We start from the raw sequence: 23,604 nt of genomic DNA, 5'->3' as shown, positions 1-23,604 counted from the left end.
AGCAATCTGGTAAGTGTCTTTCCTTCTCTATGACCCCTTGTTTTGAAATTAGCATTTCCTGTTACAGCCAATAAGTCCTTCATTAGCATTTCCAAGGTTCCATACACATTCAATGAGTTTAGTCACAGGGATATACACAACGTAAAAAGTACTATAATAGCAAACAACAATCCTTCATTAGTTCTCATGAAGTTTTAACACTTCACTACAATCTTACATTAACACGCCTTTGATCTAGGGTTATTTAATTACCAGTGTATAAATAATGTAACTGTAATTACAGAAGTATATGCAATGCAAATATGATGTAACAGACAACCGGTTACAGATAAAGGAATGCAATAACACTAGCATCTCTTTTGATCTCTGTTAGCATATGAGTGAATTAGTCAGAATGCACACTTACTACTGTTTTGATATTCCTACACAAGTGAACTGGCCTATAGCTTTGACCTGAGCTAGCATATGCCTGTCAGCATCACAGGTCGAAGTTGAAGCTAGACAACTTCAGAGTGGAAATAAGTAGTAAACTTTTAACAGTGAGAGTAATTAACCGTTGGAACAACTTACCAAGGGTCATGGTGGATTTTCCATCACTGACAATTTTAAAATCAAGATTGGATGTTTTTCTTAAAGGTATGCTATAGAATTATTCTGGGAAGTTCTATGGCCTATGTTATATGGGAGATCAGACTAGATAATTACAGTAATCCCTTTTGGCCTTGAAATCTATGAATCCTGCATGACCTTGGACAAGTCACATAGGACCAAATTTATGAAAGTATTTAGGTGCCTAAAATCAACTGGATTTAGGAACCTAACCTGCTTAGGTGCTTTTGAAAATCCCACTAGGTACCTATCTGCATTTTTAGGAACCTAAATACCTTTGTAAATCTGGCCCATATCTTTTCTGCACATCAGTTTCCCATCTGTAAAGTGGGAATAATAGCATTTCCCTACCACACCTGGCATGTTGTGAAGATAACTACATTAAAGATTCTGAGGTACTCAATACTTTGATAACAGGGACCATATAATACCTAAGGTAGATAATGTATTTGTTAACTACCTGCAAGGCTTTCACAGTTTTCTGTATGTTACAAGTAGTTCAACTCTTCAGAAAAAGCTAACTGAATAGTTGTTTCCAGAGATTTGAGGCAGCAAGGCTGGAGCACTTGCTTGGCTTCTATGTTAAAAAGAAAATATTATTCTAATCTCTGTTGACTGGGGAGTACTTGAAACATAAAAATATCTTTCTTTACAAATGCTTTTATAAAGCACTCTTTTTAACAAAGAAAATGAAGAGCTACAAATGAAGAAGGGAGAACAAAGAGCGCAAGGGAGAACTGGAATGTTCTGTACTCTTTTGTGCAACTATATAATTGTGTTTGACAGATTGTTTTGGTATCCTTTAGTCTGTCCAACTGGAAGTATATATATATATATGATACTTGCATCAATTATGAGTTTTTAAGCAGAGCTGAGCAGAAACCAGTTTTCCTAACCCTTTCATGTCTTTACGCCCTTTTTTCACCTTCTCCACTCTCATCTTTCAAGCCTTGAAAGCCTTTTTTCCCTCTCTTTGTCCCACTACACCATGATAGCCCTTCTGTTTCCTAGTATGCCTCATTCTAGAAGCCTGGGGGCCATTCCTTTCCCAATTCTGCTGCTGTCAGATCCCTGAGGGCCATCCATCCTAGTCTTCTTCCTCTCTGCTCCAAGATAGGAGGACCCTTGCTCACTATCCTTGGTCCCCATGTAGATCTCCCTCCCTCCCCGCAAATTCTGGAATGGTGGTGATTCTTTGCACTCTGTGGAAAGATTGTGGCTGGATGGTTGGCTGAGGCACCTCATGTCTGCAAGAGCAGCAAGCAGATAAAACCTCCCCTGCATGTGGTGTCATCGACATGCCCCTATCAATTCCAGCTAGGCTGCGCAGGCTGCTAGCTGATGTATCTCCTTCTCCCTTAGGTTACCAGAGACAAAACAAAACTCCATACCTTGCAACATTTAGAAACAAACAAAAAAAAACCTAGCTGGTTCTAAGCGGCACGCATTAACTCTACTCACATTAACTCCACACATTTTTTCCATGTGCCTCAGCTGTCCTTCATTTCACACACTCATTCATTCCACACCCACACACCATTTTCATATACACTCCCCAGATGCAACTCACTGTGCATCTGCCCCTGCATTCATTCAGCTCCTAGCCAATTCAACACACACTAATTCCATATCCACCTATTCACTCATTCTGCATGCATGGCTGCACACTCATTCTGCAGACACAGACCAACACTCCCTCCCCATTCTGCATACACAGCAAACCTTACAGGATTTCCCCATCAAGAAAGGTTACTTAGGGGCAATTCTTGTTTGAGAGTTGTCAGACTCTACAGGCAGAGAACCACCTCTCCCCACTTCCAGAGAAATCCTTATCTGATTGGCTACTCTTCATTCCCCTGCCTCCTGGAGAGGAGCAGCTAATCTGGGTTGCTGCAAATGCTAAGGGACAGTTTCCCTCTTATCGTGGGGAGCAGGATTTCCTCCTGTGGGAATCCCCCTCTGTATTATAGTGGAATGACAGCACCATTCTAGTTAAGTTGGCATCATGACTTCTAAAGTAGACATTTCTAAGTCTGTTAAAATCGACATGCTTCCTCAGTTTCCATTTAAATGTGGTGTGCTTCACGATGGTGCAGTATAGTGTTAGTGATCCAAATTTTGGGTCATTTGAGCTAGGGATTGCAGAGATGTAAGCTCCCCCAAAATAGCCATTTTCCAAAAAGTTTCTAGGTGGGTTTCTTTTTTTCACAAAGGTAGGGATCAAACTATTGATCTGATGCAAGTCAAAATAGTTTCTATCGGTTGACTTTATGACTTTACCTAAGGTAGTGCATAGCACCCACTAAATCTTTAGGTGACCCAAAATGACAGCAGTATTTAAGAAAATGTCCTTTTTTACACTGCACATGTACCAGAACAGAAATGCAGATGGAGGGCTTTCATTCCTGACATTTTGTATGCTTTCAAGCTCAACTCTTGTAAGTACTGTGAAATCTGAATTGTTAATTAGATTGAATTGAAATTTGATATGTCATGGGGTAGCATTAGTGATCCAAATTTGGGTTAATTTGATCAATGGGTTCCTGAGTTACACATGGCACCTCTGCTAATGTACACCAACCCCTGCAACCTACAGCTCTGTCTGAACAATCCAATCCCTATGTGTCCCTCAGCTCTACTTGTGCACCTCAAACTCCCTGCATCCTCCAGCTTTGCCAATGCACCAAACCCTCTGCACCCCAAAGCCCTGTCAGTGCACCCAACCTTCCTGAATCCTCAAGCTCTGCCAGTGCATCCAGGCAGCTAACCCCACCCAGCAGCAGCTGCCCCCCTTGAAAGCCCTCCTTCCACGGCAGCTAATCAGGCCCAGGGATCCCCCCCCACGGAAGCTAACACCGCCCAGGGAGCCCCACCGCGGAAGCTAACCCTGCCCCCCTCCACAGCAGCTAACACCGCCCACCGCAGCAGCTAACCCTGCCCAGGGAGCCCCCCCCAGAGCAGAAGCTAACCCCGCCCCCCTCCATGACAGTTAACCCCGCCTAGGGAACCCCCCCACGGAAGCTAACCCCGCCCCCCTCCCCAGCAGCTAACACTGCCCGGGGAGCCCCCCCGCAGAAGCTAATCCCGCCCTCCTTTATGGCAGCTAACACCACTCGGGGAGCCCCCCGGCGGAAGCTAACCCCACCCCACTCCATGGCAGCTAACCCCGCCCAGAGAGCCTGCCCCAGCTCTCATCCGCTGAGCATGCCGGCGCTGCTCTAATACTCCTCCCTTCCCAGGCTTGCAGCGCTGGTTGGAGGAGACTTGGAGTGGGGGCTGTGTGCTCAGCAGACGAGGCACAGTGGAGGTGATCTGAGGCGAGGCGCGGTTCCTCTGTGTGCCTCCCCCCGTTACTGCAGGCGGCCCGCCCTGTCCCCCCCAGCTCACCCCCACTCCACCTCCTCGCCTGAGCAGGCTTTTAGGTGCTCTCAACCACTAGGCGCCCTAGGCGGCCACCTAGTTTGCCTAAATGGTTGCACTGGCCCTGCCTGGCACCTGCTAAATCATAGAGGGACCCAAATTGAGAATGGTATTTAAAAACATGTTTGCTTCTTCACTTGCTTAGATGTGTAGTCCGAAAGGATTACAAAATGTTATATCGGGTGGGGAGGAGCAGAGGACTTTGTGTGCGGGGAGGTGGGTTGGAGATGGAGGCACAGAGGGAAAGGTATTGGGCTGTGGAGGGGGAAGCAAATGAGGCAAGCCTGGGATTGGTTGTTGTAGAAAATCTGTATTTTACTAGCCCCTGGGGGAGGTGAGAGTGGGGGCAGCTCATGATAAGTGGCTGCTTTGTTATGTTGGGCAGATTAATGAGGTGTGTCCAGGGCCAGCTTCTGGGAAAATGGCAGACTGGGTGAATGTGTGTTTTGGCACCCTACCTCTGCCCCTCTCCCCAGGCTCCCCCCATCACCTCCAGGCCCCACTGTCCCCCCCCCCCCTTAATTTGTATTGAAAGAGGTGCCAGAGCTCATCCCCTGCACAAATTAGGCACTGGCAGGGCAGCCTAATCGTGGCGGCTGCTGGCCAGTCACCCATCTCTGAAGACAATGCCCTGCCAACAGCAGCTCAGAAGTAAGGATGGCATGGCATGGGGGGTAGTCAACTGGTAGACTGCAGGTCAAATCCAGACCACCAGCTGCTTTTGAATGGATCACAAAATAATAATTATTATAATTTGTTTATTCATTTTTCTCTGAAGTCTGGACTTTGACTGTACCTTGACAAAAAACAGTCAGCTATCCCAGTATATGGTGTATTGCCACCCTTACTTCTGCACTGCTGCTCTGGCTCATGGTGCCTGATGCTTGGCATGCAGCTCAAGGTGGGCTTCACACTGTCACATGAAGTCTGCATCTTGCCAGAGCCCACAGTCGTCCCAAAGCCCTCTGGCCACTTCTGGCTCATTAGGGCACCATTTCAGATTTTGCGACCTGGGGGGCAACTTTAACTGTGATTCCAGGGACTACTTAGGTACCAGAAAACTCTAGGGTTTTTTTTTTGCACATAATGATTTAGGAATTAGCTGTCAGGAGCACTGTATCTAATTATTTAATAAAAAAAGAAAAAATATGCAAACGCCAATTAAAGCCACATTTTAAATTGATATGTAAATTTAGAACAATTAGAAGATAATCAAGCAAGATATTGCCAAGCCTTGACGTATCGGTTCTGGAATTGTAACACAGATATCAGAAAAACAAGTTTGATCTTTAGTAGAGAGAAATAAAAATAAATAAAATCTGCTTACTTTCTCAGACACATTCTGTGTTACTGCCATTAAATAGTCTATTTTAGTCAACTGTTTTTCACTCCACTAAAAATGTATTTACTAAATTTTAATATTTGTGATTGAGGTTTTTTTTTCTTTTATTAAGAAAGGAAATTTATTTTTCTTATTATTTTGGCATTACTGATCACAATCATTGGCTCCATAATTGCTATTAGTATCATACTTGGAACTGCATTTATGTTCACACAAATTTTAAGTTATTTTACAGATATAACTAACATTATAATTTGAAAATAAGAGACCTTCATCTGTGCAGTGTCTAAAGTTATGTGTTTAGCTAATTTTTTCTAAGCTGGCTCTGCTAAGGTGAGTACAAGCTAAATTTACATTCTAGGAGAATACAATTATATGATTGTGCCATTTTAAATAATTTCTGACAAAGCACAATATGATAATAAAAGTATTAATGATAATTACTCCAGGTAGGGCAGGTTAGGCATTTTAGAACTCACTACTCAAAGAATTAAATGTAAACATAAGAGAGAAATAAAATTATGAAATGCACAGACCAGTCAAAAAACTAAAATAACAGCACTGTAATCCTTAATGAACTTTGAAAGAATAAAATTACAGAGAATATATGTGCATTGCGCATTTTGACAGGAAGTACCAGGAAGTAATAACAACAACAGTAATACAAGTGTGTGTTCAGGGGTGAGCATGTGTGTTGGGGGAGTGTGGGAGACGGCACTCACTAGTCTGAAGACTCCTTCAGTCCAGCAGTGGCAGCCAGCAGATCCCACTCCCGACACAGACAGCAGCATAGACTCCTGTCCCCCATCTCAGCCCAGCAGAGACTGGATACCCCTGAATCTGTAGCTCCAGAGATTGTAACTTACATCCAGCAAGGGATCACATTTGCTTATCAAATGACCTGCATGAAGATGGTATTGTAAATTGAAGGTATCCACAGCCACATATTTCTTCAAGTCCTTTTTGAAACTTTCATCAAAAGTCTCCAGTCTCCATCTTACACAGAAGGTGCAATGGGTTTTGCAAGGTTGGGGGATTGGTGAAGATTTAAGGTTGATTGGGTGACTTTAACTGTGCATTTCCATATTTTCTAATCTCTGAAGGGAGAACTACTTTGGGATGTTTTTTTTTCACCAATGTAACCTCAGTGTGAGTTGCCTGCCTTTAATATTTCTGCCTTTTGAGAAAACCACAGCATTCTCCTTTTTTTCTCCCCTTGAGTAATTAATTGACAGGTAACCCTTAAAAGCAGTTTAGCAACATTTTTTGCCGGGGACACCCATCTTTTTAGAGTACTGTATTGAATATCTTCACCTCAGCCTGAGCATGAATAGCTAGTGCTTTCAGGAATTAAATATCAGATATGTGGTTTCCATGTGTAAGCAGAGTCAGGATAAGCTCTACCCTGACATCTGGTGGAAAGAATTTCAGAGAGTGTATTTGCATAGGCACGCCTACCCTATCCCAGACTGCCGAGCTGTGGGACTGCTTGGTGACAAATGACTCACCCTCAGTTGGGTGGTACTTGCTAGACAAGGGACATGGGTTCCAAAACCCAGTGAATTGAGAGAGGCTGGGGACAGGTATCTGTGCCTGGTGGTGCAGTCTCCTTGTGGAGCTAGAAGCATCAGTTCCACCCTCTCCTCTCTCCACGGTGGAATGTCAGAGTTGATTTTTTTTTATTCCCTCAAGAATCTAAATGCAGGTTACTGAGCTGAACTCACTTTGGGCTAATGGTGCACTAGCACTGGGGCTCCCCCACTAAGAGCTGAGATCACTAAGAGTTGAAATCACTAAAGAGCTGAGATTACTGAGCTGAGAGCACTGAGTACTGTGCTAACTAGTGGGGGAGCCTGAAGCTATACTGTGGAACAGAGCAGCTGGCGGAGTGGAGCAGTTGTGGGGACGGCTGGTGGCAGCAGAGTGGCTGGCAGAGCGGAGTAGCTGTGGGACGGGTGGAGTGGCCCACAGAGCGAGCGGAGCCGAGCAGTTTGCAGAGAGAACTGGAGCAGCTCATGGAGCAGAGCAGCTGGTGGAGCGGAGCAGTTTCTGAGGACGGCTGGAGGAGTAGCGTGGAGCAGCTGGTAAAGCGGAGCAGTTCGTGGAGAAAGCGGAAGCAGAACCCACGGAGAGGCAGGGCAGTTGGTCCCGGACCACGTAAGGTGCCCCTTTCTACCCAGGCTGGGGGGAGGGACCTCTACAGATAAACTCTCGAACTCTGGGGTGGCATTGACCAGAGACTTTTGGGTTGTTGGACTTTGGGGTGATTGGACTTAAAACCCTAAGGGGAAAAAGGACAGTGCCAAACGTACTTGGAGGTGGGTTTTTGTTTATGGTTTGTGTTATATAACCCTGTTTGTGGTGTTTCTCCAATGGGATGCCGCATTGATTCCTTCCTTTATTAAAAAGATTTTGCTACACTCAGACTCCGTGCTTGCGAGAGGGGAAGTATTGCCTCCTAGAGGCGCCCAGGGGGGTGTGGTATGTAGTGTCCCAGGTCACTGGGTGGGGGCTCGAGCCGGTTATGCATTGTGTTACTGAAACGGAACCCCTGGATACTGAACCTGGCCCTTGTTGCTGCCAACTCAGAGGGGCAGAAGGGTTACACATGATTTTTTCCTTATTGCGTTATTTTGCACACAAGGAGCTGTCTTTATGGTCCAGGCTCAGAGTCATGGAGACCAAAGGACATTCCTTTTTTTGGTCAGATTGTTCAATATGTCATTTTTCCTCTTATGAGAGAAAACAACTATTAGGTTTGATTTGCCAATGGGCAGAATATAACACAAATGTTTTGCTTAGGGACCATTCTTAAAGCTTCTCACCAGCAGTAGGCAGGTATAAAGTACAGTGATGCTTTTGTTTAGCTTGATCAGATTTGTTCCTGTCTTACCTTTGTATGGATTTCTCATAGGTGTTAAGTATTACTGATAGTACATCATAGTGTTGTGTTTGCAAAATAGATGAGGGATGCGATTGATGAGAGAGATGCATGTACTAAGTACCATGGAGTCAATATGAACATAAGCTTGTTATACAGCCCTCTTGTTGGCAAGCTCATTAAAAAAAAAGTCATTATTATAAATTGCTTCAACTAGTCAGATCGTATAAAATCCACTTGTACTGTAATATTCCAGATGCTTGAGTACAGTTCGTCAGTGTAGTAAATTGCCAATTCCTTCCTCCTGAGAATGCTTGACAGATTGTAATACAAGCTGTTGATGTTCTTGTCTGTAACTATAAAGTACATCATTGTCACCCATACTAAAAAACTATACTGTACTGCTGTACAGTAAATGCATAATTGTGAAATGTATGCTAGTATTTCAGGAGATTGAACTAGTATAAAAATATAAACTATCTGGTAAAGAGGAAGATCAGAGGCTATAAAACAAAAAAGATAGAGGAAAACAAAGTGAATAATTAGAGGAGCAAAAAGTAATACACACAGTAATCCCACTAACAGTAAAGGGGCAGATTGTCTGTGACTTGTTTGCAGGTGCTTTGGCAATGTCACAGATTTACTACTCACAGCTGGGGCAATGCCTTGTGACTCATCTGGAGATTAGTGCTTGACCAGTCTGATGCCACCTCCTTCAATTCCTCGGCCTATGGTATCTCTCTTTCTGGACTCAGGGTGCCCCATCTTCATGACTTGGCCCTCCAGCCAGGTCACTATAATACTCCCCTTCTGGGGTATCAAAGTCCCACTGAACAAACTGTCTCAGGCCGCCTTTTGATCCACTGCCTAACTGTGTTCCCTCTAAAGTGCGTGTCTGCACGGCCGCACAGGAGGCCATCAAGGGCTGCGCACCAGCCACACACAAAAGTGAGCGTGGAGGATGTGTAGGGTAGGTGGGGCAGTGGGGTGAGGTGGGGGGCAGTGATGGGGGTTTAGGGGAGCTTGGGTATTGCAGGGCTACGGGGGATGGGAGTGGGGAGAGACATCTCTCCCCTGGCCTGAGCTCCCGGAGTGCGGCGGGGACTGGAGAGATGCCTCTCCCCGAGCTGTGGGGCTGCAGCAGGGACAGGAGAGACACCTCTCCCCCAGCTCCAGGGCTGGGGGAGTCTTCTCTTCCTGCTTCAGCCCCAGGGCTGGGGCTCAGAGTCCTCTCTCCCCCTTGTAGCCCCGGAGCTGGGGGAGCCTTTGGGTCTTTCTCCAGCTCTGCCATTGAATTTCTGTGTGGCCTCGGGAAGTCACCTCACCGCACACTGTGCCTCAGTTTCCCCATTTTCCAGATGGGAATAATGATATTGACCTTCCTCTGTAAAACACTTTGAGACTTATAAATGAAAAGCACTAAATATTGTTGGCTTTTAGATTTTTGTTTTGAAAGGAAATTAGCAAAACTAGGACTAATGGAAATGTTTTTGTGATTGTTTTTGTTGGATTTCCAATTCAACAATTCCCCATTGTGGATTTAGACCTCTCCCAGCAGTGTTTGCAAAGCTTTTTGTGGGCAGGAGGACAAGTGGTTTATCTAGGGGCCCGATCCTGCAAAGTATTACTCATGTAGCTGTTATTCATGTGAGTGGCCTCATGGAAAAAAGTGGAAGAACTTCATATCAAGTGAAAGTTTGCCTGAGCCCATGTGTTTGTAAAGTGCTGTGTAAATTTACAGAACGATGTGTGTTTCACAGTAATAACTGAGACACTGGAACATTGTACGTATGCATGAGAATCTGAAGGTGAACTTGACTGTGTTCAGGGGCAGCTCCAGGCCCCAGCACGCCAAGCGTGTGCTTGGGGCGGCATGCCACGGGGGGCGCTCTGCCAGTCGCCGGGAGGGCGGCAGGCAGGCAGTCTTTGGCGGCATGCCTGCGGAGGGTCCGCTGGTCCTGTGGCTTCAGTGGAGCCGCGGGACCAGCGAACTCTCCGCAGGCACACCTCTGGGAGGTCCACCGGAGCTGCGGAACCGGCAACTGGCAGAGCGCCCCCCGTGGCATGCCGCTGTGCTTGGGGCGGCGAAATGTCTAGAGCCGCCCCTGATTGTGTTACTTTAATTTCCAAGCTAATCCAGTGTAAAAATATAAACAACATGAAGGTTGAATAGTCTATAGCACTTTTAAAGTGCTTTTTGTTGTTAATATAAGAGGATGGTAGTAAGAGGAATGTGAGTGTTTTTAAAAATTATTTTGAGCCTGTGTCCAGATTTAAAAAGAAACATTTACTTTGATTTCTAATATTGCAGTATTATATTTTATATTCATGTGAGACCTTTACAGATAAAGCCTTGTCTGAACATTAAATATCTTAAGCATTTTGCATAAGACAAAAAGATTCTTCCTATCCAAAATTCCCCTTCTCTTTCCAAACTACTGCACAGTGCTCTCCATGCTGTTGGCCTAGCTGGCTGCTGACTTTCCTCCCCAGAGGTGGCAGCATTTCAGTGGTGCATTTATATGTATAGTTTGTGAAGCATGTACTGATCCTTGTGGAAGGAGGTGGTAGGAATGAACAGATCGGTATTGCAGATGTCACCTGAAGACAGACCTTTGTCAAGCCTGACCTTAAAAACCTCTAAGGAAGGAGATTCCACCACCTCCCTAGGTAACCTATTTCAGTGCTTCACCACCCTCCTAGTAAAAAAGTTTTTCCTAATATCCAACCTAAACCTCCTTCACTGCAACTTGAGACCAAAGCTCTCCCACTGCAACAAAAATGATTAGGGGGATGGAGCACATGATTTATGAGGCCAGGCTGAGGGAACTGGGATTGTTTAGTCTGCAGAAGAGAAGAATGAAAGGGGATTTGATAGCTGTTTTCAACTACCTGAAAGGGGGTTCCAAAGAGGATGGATCTAGACTGTTCTCAGTGGTACCAGATGACAGAACAAGGAGTAATGGTCTCAAGTTGCAGTGCAGGAGGTTTAGGTTGGATATTAGGAAAAACTTTTTCACTGGGAGGGTGGTGAAGCACTGAAATAGGTTACCTAGGGAGGTGGTGGAATCTCCTTCCTTAGAGGTTTTTAAGGTCAGGCTTGACAAAGTCCTGGCTGGGATGATTTAGTTGGGAATTGGTCCTGCTTTGAGCAGGGGGTTGGACTAGATGACCTCCTGAGGTCCCTTCCAACCCTGATATTCTATGATTCTATAAAGTCCGCTCCCATCTTTTCTCATGGTTGGGTGTGCAGCTCATGTGGTAACAGAGCTTCTTTCTGTTGGCAGTTATCACGTGACCCTTCTATCAAGGAGTGGAGTTGTGTATTCATTCCTGGCCAGTAAGGACACTCTTGAGCCTATCTAAGACAGCTGTTAGTGCCCAGATGTGAGGCATATATTTTTTGCATGACATCCTTTGCATGAGTCAGGGACAATAGCTCTCTGTCCTTGTAATATGATTCTATCCTGCATGCTCAACTCATCTTTAATTAGAAAATTTGGTTCTGCTTCAACCGGTACTTGGCTTTTGTCTTCTGACGACCCTGCAGGTATCACTTTTTTGACTGTCTGTAGTAGGACGTCCTTTTCTGTAGCCTCTTTTATTTCTATCAGCTTCACTGTTGAAATTGGGAGATTGAATCCACTAACATGCTGAATTATGTCCTGATCCCCTTCCCTCAACTCGCTGATGCTGGGCCTATATGCCCTGCTCAGGGTGTCAGTTAACACCCGTAATTGTCCTGGACAATATCTGGTCTCTACCTGGTAGCACTGGAGTTGCATCAACATGTGCTGCAATCTCTCTGGAGCACTAAGAGCAGGCTTTGCCATGATTGTCTCTAGGGGTTTGGTCTGATTGCATTATTACTGGGTGGCCAAAGGTATATTGATGGATTCGCTTCACTCCAAATACCACAGCCAGAAGCCCTTTTTCTATTTAGGTTTACCTCTGTTCAGTCTCTGACAGGGCTCTGCTGGCATAAGGGACCAGCTGCTCCTACAAAAGAGCTATACCCAATCCTTTCTCTGTTACATCATACTGGAGAGTCTGTGGCTGTCTTGGCTGGTAGTATTTCAGGACAAGGGTATCCATTATCCTTTGTGTCAGTGTGTCAAATGTTTGCTGTTGAAAATCTGCCCAGTCCCATTACACATCCTGATTTTTGAGCTGATATATGGGTTCCATTACTGCAGCCAGATGTGGACAGAACTTGGTCAGAAAATGTATCATTCCTATGAAATGCTGTACCTTTCACTTCCGCTGGAACTGGCAGGTCTCTGGCTGCCTTGATCTTGTTGGGATCTCCTTTCAGTCCCTCTGTGGTAGGCAGATGTCTAATGTATGTCACCTCACGCTGTTAGAATCACGTTTTTTCTGGGACAAGTTTTATGTTCTTGTCCCTGCGTTGCTGTAGAAAAGCTTATAGTTTTCAGTCATGGTCTTGTTCAGTTTCTGTATCATTGCTCCCTTGACTTACAATGAGGATATCATCTGCAATAATTTTCACCCAGCTGTCCTTCCAGTGTTGAGTCTCCTCTGGAACACCTCAGGTGCTGGGCTTATGCCCATTGGCAAGTGCAGCCATCAGTTGTGACCAAATGGTTTTGTAAAGGCCCTCAGCATGCTGGACTCTTTATCCAGGCCTATGTGCCACAGATTACAAAGATCTAGAGGGTTCTGACAATTATCTAATCAATTGTGGGTAATGAATAGTGGCATCTTTACAATGCCTGGTTCAGTGGCTTTGGGTCTATGCAGATGCATAATTTGCCTGATGTCTTCTTTACTGCCACCAGGCTGTTTACGTAGGCTGTACTGGCCTCTGCAGGTGCTTGTACCATTGCTCTGCAGACTTTTGAGCTCCATGTGTACTGGATTATATAGTTCCACTGGAATTTTCCTCTGAGGTAAGAGCATAAATTCCACTGTGGGGTCTACTTCCAGTTGAAGCTTTCCTTTGAGGCACCCATCACCTTTGAAAACATCCCCATATGGTTTTAGAATTGTCTCCATTTCCATGGGACTTCTCCTTTTGCTTCTTGTATTGCAATCATAACATTCTGTTGCTGCACCTTGATCAGATTCATGGATCCATTTGTATGGCTGCATTCCTCCAGATGGGTCTGTGGTGTTTACCATCGACGACCACAAACTTCAGTTGGTACTATTGTGACAGTTTGGACGCCTTGGGAAGTCACTTGATGTGATGAGATACCACTGAGTCTACCTGTTCTGCCAGCATGGGCCTCCTTTTAGGTGTCTTGCTGAGCCAGGCTCTTAAAATCTCCTCTAACACACACACACAGGCAGGACCACATCCACCTGCAGATCAGCTCTGGGAAGACTCAGTTTAAGGGATTTGCTCCAGCACTCAGATGTCCACCTCCCTTGGAGTGCAGACGCAAAGATATATTATATTCGCTTCTTCCTGTAATGTGGAAAAGGGTATGCACAATTTCTCGCCCTCCCAGTTAGAAATCACATAAACTGGGTTGTATTATAAACCAGAAATGCATTAACTATAACAGGTGCATTTTAAGTAGTTAAGGAGGTAGCAGACAGAACAAGGCAGATTACTAAGAAAATAAAACATAGCACAAAAATTAAGCTTAATACACTAAAGAAACTGGTTACATATGAGTTCTCACCCTAAATGTGGTTCTAATAATCTTCTTCACAGGCCAGATGCCCTTCTAGCTGGCCAAGTTCTTCCCTCCAGTTCAGTCTTAGTTGTTTCCAGCAGCCATTTTGGCGGGGTAGCAGGGAGTAGCAGAACTGAGGACCAGGATTACCTCACTCTCCACCCTTAAATAGGATGTGCATAAGGCAGGAGTCCTTTGTTTCCTAGTTTGACCCCCGTTCCCCTACAGTGGAAAGTTACAAGAAGTCCCAGATAATGTTTTAGTATCAGGTGACAAGATCACCTGACTCTGTAGGACCCTTGTAGCCATTCTTCACAGGCTGACCCACATGTTCACAGGAAAGCTAAGGGCTTGTCTACACTGGCTATTAACAGCGCTGAAACTTTCTCGCTCAGGGGTGTGAAAAAACACCCCCCTGAGCGCAGCAAGTTGAAGCGCTGTTAAGCACCAGTGTAAACAGTGCCCCAGCTCTGGGAGCTACGCCCCTCATTGAGGTATGCTGTGACCATGCAAGGCACATTAAAGTGCTGCTGCGGCAGTGCTTTAGTGTTACCAGTGTAGACTAGCCCTAAGCTCTTTTACAGTCCATTGTCCTTGTTGATGGGCTGTCCGCCCTGTCTGGCTTTTCCATTGTTGTATGTGAAGTTTGAGCAGTGGGCATCACCCAGAGTACCATAGTTGAAATACAGATACATAGTCAATATTCCTAATTTCAGATACAGAAATGATACATGCATACAAATAGGATAATCACATTCAGTAAATCATAACCTTTCAATGATATCACACGAGCCATCTTGCATAAAGTATATCTCACTTATGTCACATTCATATCATAAGCATATTTTTATAAAGAATATGGAATGACATCACAGCCATCTGTTATTTTTTGGGTTAGTTCCTATGAGGTCAGATTTTCTTATGGACTGCATTATGCTCTTATTGGACATTGTTAGATTGTGCCTGCTCTTTATAATGGGTGTGTTCAAGTCCCATTCACCCCAAGGAATCACATTGCTGGAGGCCCCACTGCCTAGCTGAAATTGCACAGGACATTTCCCTATTACCACTGTTGGCGATTCCCTGCTACCATGCATGGAGGTTGGTACTGTCCCTTCTTGCTTTCCTGTCCTGACAATCTGAACCTGTCATGCTGTCAGACTCAAGGAGAGAGTCCTGATGTCAGGATCAGTGTCTGATGTGCCTTCCCCCTCTTGTACAAGACTGACTGAATCTTTCTGAGATCTTCTTCTGCTCTTGCTCACACTGCTAAAAATTGTTCAACTCACCACATTCCTGGAACGTTGTCCTAGTGCAGGACACTTCTCCTTTATCTGGTCATGCTGTCTCCCATAGTATATGCATCTCACTATGGGTATGAAACCCTGTCCCTGCTCTCCTTTGGTGTTTTTTCATTGCATGCACCTCTAAGGATTTTGTACCTCCTAAGGATTTCATCTTTTTTCTTGAGGCTTCCACTGCATGCCCCATGCCTAAGCATCTGTCTAATGTGAGATTGCCTTCCCGAAGCAGCTGCTTCTGCAGGTGGTGATCCCAAGTACCACAGACTATCCTGTCCTGAATCAGGGAATCTGTCAAGTCCCCAAAATTGCATGTAGCAGCCAGGGTGCATAAGGCAGTAACATAAGGGTCTAGCCCCTTCCTTTAGGACTGGCCTCTTTTGAACAACACTTTTTGTTCTGCTTTCAAGAGGAATAGGTCTCTAGGGCTCCTATGTCTGCTGGGAGGCTTGAGGCAGTGATGTGCTTTGGAGTGGTACAGATCTCTCTGCTTTGTTTCCCAATATAATAAAATAACAGTTTTACGTTCCTGCTGTCGTCATCCTCCTGCGTGGCCAGGTCTGTGTACAGCTGGAACTCCTCCTCCCAGCAGAACTATTGCTGAGCTAAGTGTGTGACTGCAAAATCCTGGGCTGTAGGAGGCTTCAGACCACATTCCATGGCTCACGCTGCCAGCTACTGCACTGCAGATAATGCTCAGTTCAGATGCTGCCACCATGTTTCATTAGCAAAGAGTGAAGCTGAAAGCAGGTTAAACTGACCAAGTGGAACGTTATTAAACCTTGTACATTGCTCTGTTCATGTGGCTGAGTTGCTTCCAGCACAACTCCTCATATTCTCTGTTTTCCTGGTTTCCCATCACTAACAGCTCCTCCAGGGAACATTGGCCCTATCAAATTCATGGTCCATTTCAGTCATAGGATTTTAAAAATTCTTGATTTCATGATTTCAGCTATTTAAATCTGAAATTTCACAGTGTTGTAATTTTAGGGGTCCTGACCCATAAAGGTGGGAGGCACAAGGTCATTGTAGAGGAGGTTGCGGTACTGCTACCCTTACTTCTGCGCTGCTGCTGATGGCAGGCAGCTCTGCCTTCAGAGCTGGGCAGCTGGAGAGCGGCAGCTGTTGACCGGTAGCCCAGCTCTGAAGGCAGAGCCACCGCCAGCAGCAGCTCAGAAATAAGGATAGTATGGTATTATATTGCTATCCTTACTTCTGTGCTGCTGCCTGCAGAGATTGGCTCTCAGTCAGGAGCCACCACTCTCTGGCTGCCCAGCTCTGAAGGCAGCACTGCAGAAGTAAGGGTGGCGTGGTATGGTATCGCTATCCTTACTTCTGTGCTGCTGCTGGCGGGACAGTGCTTTCAGAACTGGGTGCCCAGCTAACAGCCGCAGCTCTCCAGACGCCCAGATCTGAAGGCAATGCAGAAATAAGGGTAGCAATACTGCAACCTTCCTGCAACTCCCTTTTGGGTCAGGACCCCCAATCTGAGAAACGCTGGTCTCGCCCCGTGAAATCTGTATAGTATAGGGTAAAAGCACACAAAAGACCAGATTTCACGGGGGGAGACCAGATTTTATGGTCCGTGATATGTTTTTTATGGCTGTGAATTTGGTAGCGTCTTGATCATGATACACTGGCTAGTACCCCTAATGTTATTACTTGACCCAATATGGTCTAAAAAGTGTACACTGCAGATAACTGGCAAAAGGAAAAATATTGAAAACATTATAGATAAAAATTGAGGACAGGCAATAATAGGGCAAATCTGAACAGTTTTCTCCCTCTCATCACCGTGGGGATAAGGATGAAGAGGTGGGTTAGGGAACTGAAAAGATCATAGCTTAATGACAATTTGAGGATGCTTCCTGTATGTGAGGGTAGTAACTGTATCCTGAACTGAATAAATTCCATGGCTTGGAGTTTATTATTTAATATTTATATTACAGTAGCACTTAGAGGCCTCAATCAAGAACGGGTCCCCCTTGTGCTAAGTGCCGTGCAAACAAAGATGAAAACATATAGTCCCTGCCCCAAAAGGCACAGGCTATAGTTATTACTAAGTCAATAGGAATGACCCTGAAGTTATGATGATAGCACTGAGATTTTTAATTACATTTTCAAATTTTAAATGAATGAGAAGAAAAAACCTACCCAGGGGAAGTTTTGAGAAGAAAACAAAACAGGCTGAAAGACAAATTGTTGAAGGACTAGAGTTAAAAAGGCCATTAGCCCTTTCTTGATCCCCTTCTTTTCCTCCTGTCTCCTCTTTCTTTCTTTCTTGAAGTTCATTAGGGCCTCAGCATGTAAACAGATGTTTAAGTCCATCTCTATTCAGTAAAGCGCTTAAGCATGTGCTTAACTTTAGATATATGCTTAGATTCCAGTTGTCTGAATCTGACCCTACAAGGCTCTCATCTTCAGAATAATTTACAGTCTGGTTTCTCTTCACACTAGTGTGACCTAGTGGGTAGAGAACTGGATGACACTCAGGAGATGTCTGTTCTACTCCTGGCTCTGCCACTGGCCTGATGGGTGACCTTCAGCAAGTCACTTCACCTCTTTGTGCCTCAGTTTCATTACCTGTAAAACAGGGACATTGATACTGCCCTGCTGGGGGCACCAGCTGAGGGCACAGGAGTGCATAGAGGTTTACAGGGTTCCCCAGGGCTGGCTATACGCATAATAGTTCACTGAAGCATGGCATGTGAAGTCTCTACTGAGAACCAGTTGACATAATCATTGCAAAATGTATGTACATAATATTTAAGAAGTTATGTATCTATAATGAAAATTATGTTCTTAAGGTATTGTAGTTAAGGGCAGGTCATGGCAAAGTGCCTCACAACCCTAAGTACCCTTCTGAAAGCATCACACCTCCTTTGTAAAGCATTCTGAGATCTACTGAGGTGTAAGAGCTAGATATTAATAATATATTTTACTTATACTGTGTTCCAAAACAGTGGAGAAAAAGAAGCTGCAATCCTCCTGTCATAAACAGATAGTTAAGTGTTAATGTCTCTTTTACCTGTAAAGGGTTAGCAAACAGGGAAACTGAGACACCTGACCAGAGGACCAATCAGGAAACAAGATACTTTCAAATCTCGGTGGAGGGAAGCCTTTGTATCTGTTTTTTGGGTTTTGCTTTGTTCTCTCTGGGTCCTGAAAGGGACTAGACGTGCAACCAGGTTTCTTGCCAATCACCCTGCTACAATCTCTTATATATTCAGAATAGTGAGTATTAAGTAGAAAAGGTGGTTATAGTCTTTTAATTGTTTTCTGTATTTGCAAATGTGTATTTTGCTGGAAGTATTTTAAATTGTATTTTTGCTGGGGGGAGGCTTCTCTCTAGTGTCTATAAGCTGAAAGACCCTGTAACTTTTACCATCTAAATTACAGAGACAACTTTTACTTTTTTTCTTTCTTTTTTTTTTATTAAAAGTTTTGCTTTTTAAGACCTGTTTGATTTTTCCCCCTTGTTGAGGCTCAAGGAAATTGAGTCGGTACTTACCAGGGAATTGGTGGGAGACGGGGGGAAAGGTGGAACCCCTTTGTTTAGATTCACGGAGCTTGAATCTGCCTCTCTCTCCAGGATAGCCCAGGGAGGGAACGCCTGGGAGGGGGAGAGAAGGGGGAGAAAAAACTTGATTTCTCTGTGTTGTGATTCACGGAGTTTGAATCACGGTGATCTCCTAGTGTACCCAGGGCAGGAAAGATCTGGGAGGAAGAAAGGAGGGGAAATGGTTTATTCCTCTTTGTTGTGAGACTCAAGGAATTTGGGTCTTGGGGTCCCCAAGGAAGGTTTTTGGGACCAGAGTGCCCCAAAACACTATATTTTTGGGTGGTGGCAGCTTATCAGATCTAAGCTGGTAATTAAGCTTAGAGAAATTCATGCTGGTACCCCATCTTTTGGACTCTAAGGTTCAGATTGGGGAATTATACCATGATACCCCCCCAGTGTGAAAAAAGAATGTAAACATATTTATATTCCAGATATTCTGAGGATAAGCATCTTGCAAGGAAGAAAGCAGATGGGAGTGGCAATTAGTTGTGGGATGAGAGAGAGGAGGGAAATGAGTCAAAGTGTTTTTAACCTTTTTAGCATAATTTCCCCATTCAAACTGCCCCAATTTATTTATTTATTTATTTAAATTTCTTCAGTGTTAATTTTCAAATGTTTCTGTTTTAACTGAAGAAAGTGAGATGCTGAGGTGGTGACTTTGCTGCTGGCAAACAGCTTGAAAATTCTGAGTACAGAAACTAGCGAGAGCAGAGAGCTCCTGTATCATAAAGCCCTGCTCTGAGACATCAGCCTTTCTGTAGTGAGGGGCATGAGGCACTGCTCCCTCTATGCCACCTGCCAAATTCTGCTCTCACATAGACAAGTACACTTTGCTATAGTCATTGGGGACAGCACATAATTATCTGAGGGGCAAATTTGGTCCCAAGAGGAAAATTAATTTGTAACTAGTACACAGCTTTATTTAATATCTAGCAAGTTTGGAGGTTTTCTTTTCTTGTCTTTTTTCTATCAATATCGGTCCATTTGAAAGCAGCTTTTATTCTTGAATGTATTTTCAGTAGAGAAGCTCTGTAGCTTCAGTGGTAAATGAAGTAGATGTGATACATGTGTCATAATTGAGCTGTTCATCTTCTATGTATGCAGATTAAAGTAATTACTTCTCTAAACAAGCTCCACAAATTTGACGTAAGGCCAAGCAGTGCTGCTTTCTAAACCTGCTCCCATTGAAGTCATTAGGAATTTTGCTATTAGTTTCAGTGGGAGCAGGCTCACGCAGAGGTGCTGGAACTATTTTTATAGTAGGGGTACTGAGAGCCATTACCCTGTATATAATAGAGACCACTTCAAGCCAGGGGGTGCAGCAGCACCCCTAGTTCCAGCACCTATGGGCCCATGTGCTAAATAAGTACATTAAATGGGCCATCTTCTGCCACCCTTACTCACACTGAGTAGTACCTCACTCCATAAATTGTCCCTTTTAAATCAATGGCACTATTTGAATAGTAAGGTACCATTCAACATGGCTAAGAGTGGCTGAATTGAGATCTCTCCATGAGGCTGTAGAGGAGGAATATTAATTGTGCCAGATATTTTCCAATGGATATTAAAGAGAATACAAATGAAGAGGAAGGACTCCTGGACTGTTTTTGAGAAAAGCATACAGCTGCGTTCTATACCTATAATGCACACTGCTACACTTGGTAATTAGTTTTCTCTTCAGCTAACATTCAGGAATCTCTGAGATTAAATTAACCAGATTGTGGATTTTTCCCCCTTTGAAGTTAATTGATCTTGTTTATGCACTACATAAATTTGTCCTTTTACCAAGGAAAAGGATCAGATATGTAGGGAAGTTTGTAGAATGTATACTGTATGTGCTTACGTTTCCTAGCAGCAGATGGTGCTGAAAGGAGATCATCTCAAAGGAGTCATTATGGGATAATTCAAGAGCACAAAAACAAATTGATGTATTTTAGAGAAGACAAATAGGGCTCAGTACCAGACGATTGTTCTGAAGTGACACAAATGATGATACAGTTTACTTATTAGACAGAAAATCTTGATGTTTACTCTTTCAAGTTGTCCCATTGATTTCAAGGGTTTCCAGGTTAGTACTCTCTGGTTGCTTCAGTGCTTCTATTCCCTTCATTTGTCTCAAAATCTTGACAATATGAACTAGTGATAGGGCTCTTAAAATTAAACACAATTAAAAGTAATCCAAAAATAGAACGCTAGGCCACAATCACTCCCTCCTGTAGAAATACCCATGGGAGGAGGCCTACAGGAAGAAAACTCCAAGACAATACCTTCACAAAATTTCCCCCACATCCTTATTGAGGTGTTGGGTCAGTTCTGACCTTAAACCCAGAAAATCCCTCTTAGATGAAACTCTGTGTCATTGCTGCAGCTCTAGGGCTCCTGGGGCTTCTCCTGGTTCCATGCAGCACAGCTCTTCCTTTGGCCATCAGGGAATCTCCCCTTAAAGTGGGCTTCCCCTGAGTAGAGGGGCTCTGTGGAAGGTAACATAGTTCCATGCAGTATTACTTTTTGGGACTAATATCCATAGAGTTCACTGTCAGCTCCCCTCCTCCTTTCTTGGTGTGGATCCCACCATTATGGAGGTCTCTCCATGGTGTCTCAGGACAAGGGCAGATGTGGAATTGTGCTTGGAGATGACTAGGCCCCCTCTATACCTCTCACAGGAAGGGTGAGATCTGGATGTAGGGGACACAAGCAGATGCCTAGCTACAATGGTGTAAGGACTCTTAGAAATGCCAATAATGAGAATAAATGATGGAAGAAAAACCATTATTTTCAGTCACTGAATATGCCTTGTAAAATTGAAACTTACATATAAAACTGACATTTTAAACAATTTTACAAAAACTTTTGTCTTGTTTTCTTATTATTTGCAGGGAGGAAAAGAAGGTTAATAGTGTTAGCAATTCTATACCAATGTAAGTGTAACACTTTGCATTAAGGATGATTTATGAATCTAAACCATATTTTATAATGAGGGAGATATGTCTTACTTTCTCCTGTACCAGGATGATTCCTTTGTCCTCCAACAAACTAGTGCTTTTTTTTACCTTAAAAAAAAAAGCTGAAGTAATGAGAGCCACGGCAGTAGTTCAGTGGGTAATATATACCTACTCTCACTTGTTTAAATTATATTTCCTCTATACTCTACGGCTCAGCAGTATTTGGAGAATATTGTTCCCTTGGCTTAATGCAATCTTTCCACATGAAGAGCTCTTGATCTGTTCCTTCTCTACACTCCAGTGGCTGGCACCGGTGTTTCGTTCTTTTGATGCTAAAATGCACCGAAAGCAAATACGTATCATTTTAATATTGAAGTATTCTCCTTCTAGATCCTTTAGCTCAGCTTATTTTCTGTCAGCACTGTGAATGCCTTCGTGCCCTTCACGCTCATGAAGAAAGAGAGAGGGTCTGCAATGCTTCAGCTGTGAAGGTGTTCAGACCGATGCAAACACTAATGATATTTGCCTTTGTGTAGGCGAGTGTATACATATGTTCTGGACCTCTGTATGCACAGATGCATATACACACAATCATTCATTTCACTCTTGACACAAGAAAATTACTACCTGTGATCTTATCTGAATCCCAATGAATGGTCTGATTCTGCAGTGCCAAGTGCCCTTGACTACCACTGATTTCCATGTGAGTCCAAGATGCACAGCAGCTTGGGGGTCATGCTAAGCATCTCCCAGGATCAGTTGGATCTGCAGCATTCAAGAGATCATTCTGAATAGAGAGAGATAGGGAGGTGGAGTGTCAAATTAACCACTCAGACTATAAAATTACCATCTTGTCAATGAAACAGAAGTTGTAAACCAAACATGTAATGTCTAAGCATCTCCCAGGATCGGTTGGATTTGCAGCATTCACTTTTCTGGCTGAGTTTTTAATCACAGATTTTAACTTTATGAAACATGTCACATATGCACTGAATTATATGTTTGTAAGGGCCTGGTTTCCTAAGGAGTTGGTCACCTGCAGCATCCATTCATTTCTACTGGAGTTGTGGGTGCTCAGCATTTCTGAAATCAGGCCCTAAAATTATCTAGCAATATTTCAGTATACTTCATCACACATGACCAGTTCTGAAGTTTTTATTCTTTTTGTTGCATCCTTATTCAGGCAACCCTCAAGAATTAGCTTCTAAATATTAAATGCAAATAGGAGCCAATCCTGCAATCTTTACTCATCTGAGTAATTCTTACTGACTTTGATGGGACTACATACTAGAATAAAATTACTGATGGAAACAAGGGTTATAGAATTGTGACTTTTGATCAGAAAACAAAAATAGTGCAAAATATAGAAAGACCTTGTATGCAAATCAGATTTTCAAATATTGAAATCAGTTTCTTATCAGTCTCCATAAATCTCTCTCCATGTCAAGAGATCATTCTGAAGAGATAGAGATAGGGAGGTGGAGTGTCAAATTAACCACTCAGACTATAAAATTACCATCTTGTCAATGAAACAGAAGTTGTAAATCATAATGTATGTGAAAAAATTATATCAGAAAAAACAAAATAAAAACAAGAGCAACCCCCTCTGCTCCAACCCCTCCACCCTAAACAAGAAAGTACCAAAAGCAAACTGAGTAACATACTAATTACATACTGCAAGGGGCACAGATTAGAAATCTGGATTAGTTTAATTATGTGTTTTTAATGTGAATAATTTTATGTGGGGAGAATCAGTTCTCAGGATGACAACTTTTTTTTAGTTCTTCCTATGCTGCTTTATATTTCATAGTACTGTGAGGTGTAAGTATTATATGAATGCAGTCTTTTAAATGCATTTCTAATGTAATATTTAATTGTAACTAAATTTGTAATCTACTATCC

This window comes from Gopherus flavomarginatus, chromosome 3 (assembly GCF_025201925.1).
Source record: "Gopherus flavomarginatus isolate rGopFla2 chromosome 3, rGopFla2.mat.asm, whole genome shotgun sequence".
Lineage (NCBI taxonomy): Eukaryota > Metazoa > Chordata > Testudines > Testudinidae > Gopherus > Gopherus flavomarginatus.
The sequence above is the reverse complement of the archived record's forward strand: the minus strand, read 5'-3'. Positions refer to the sequence as shown.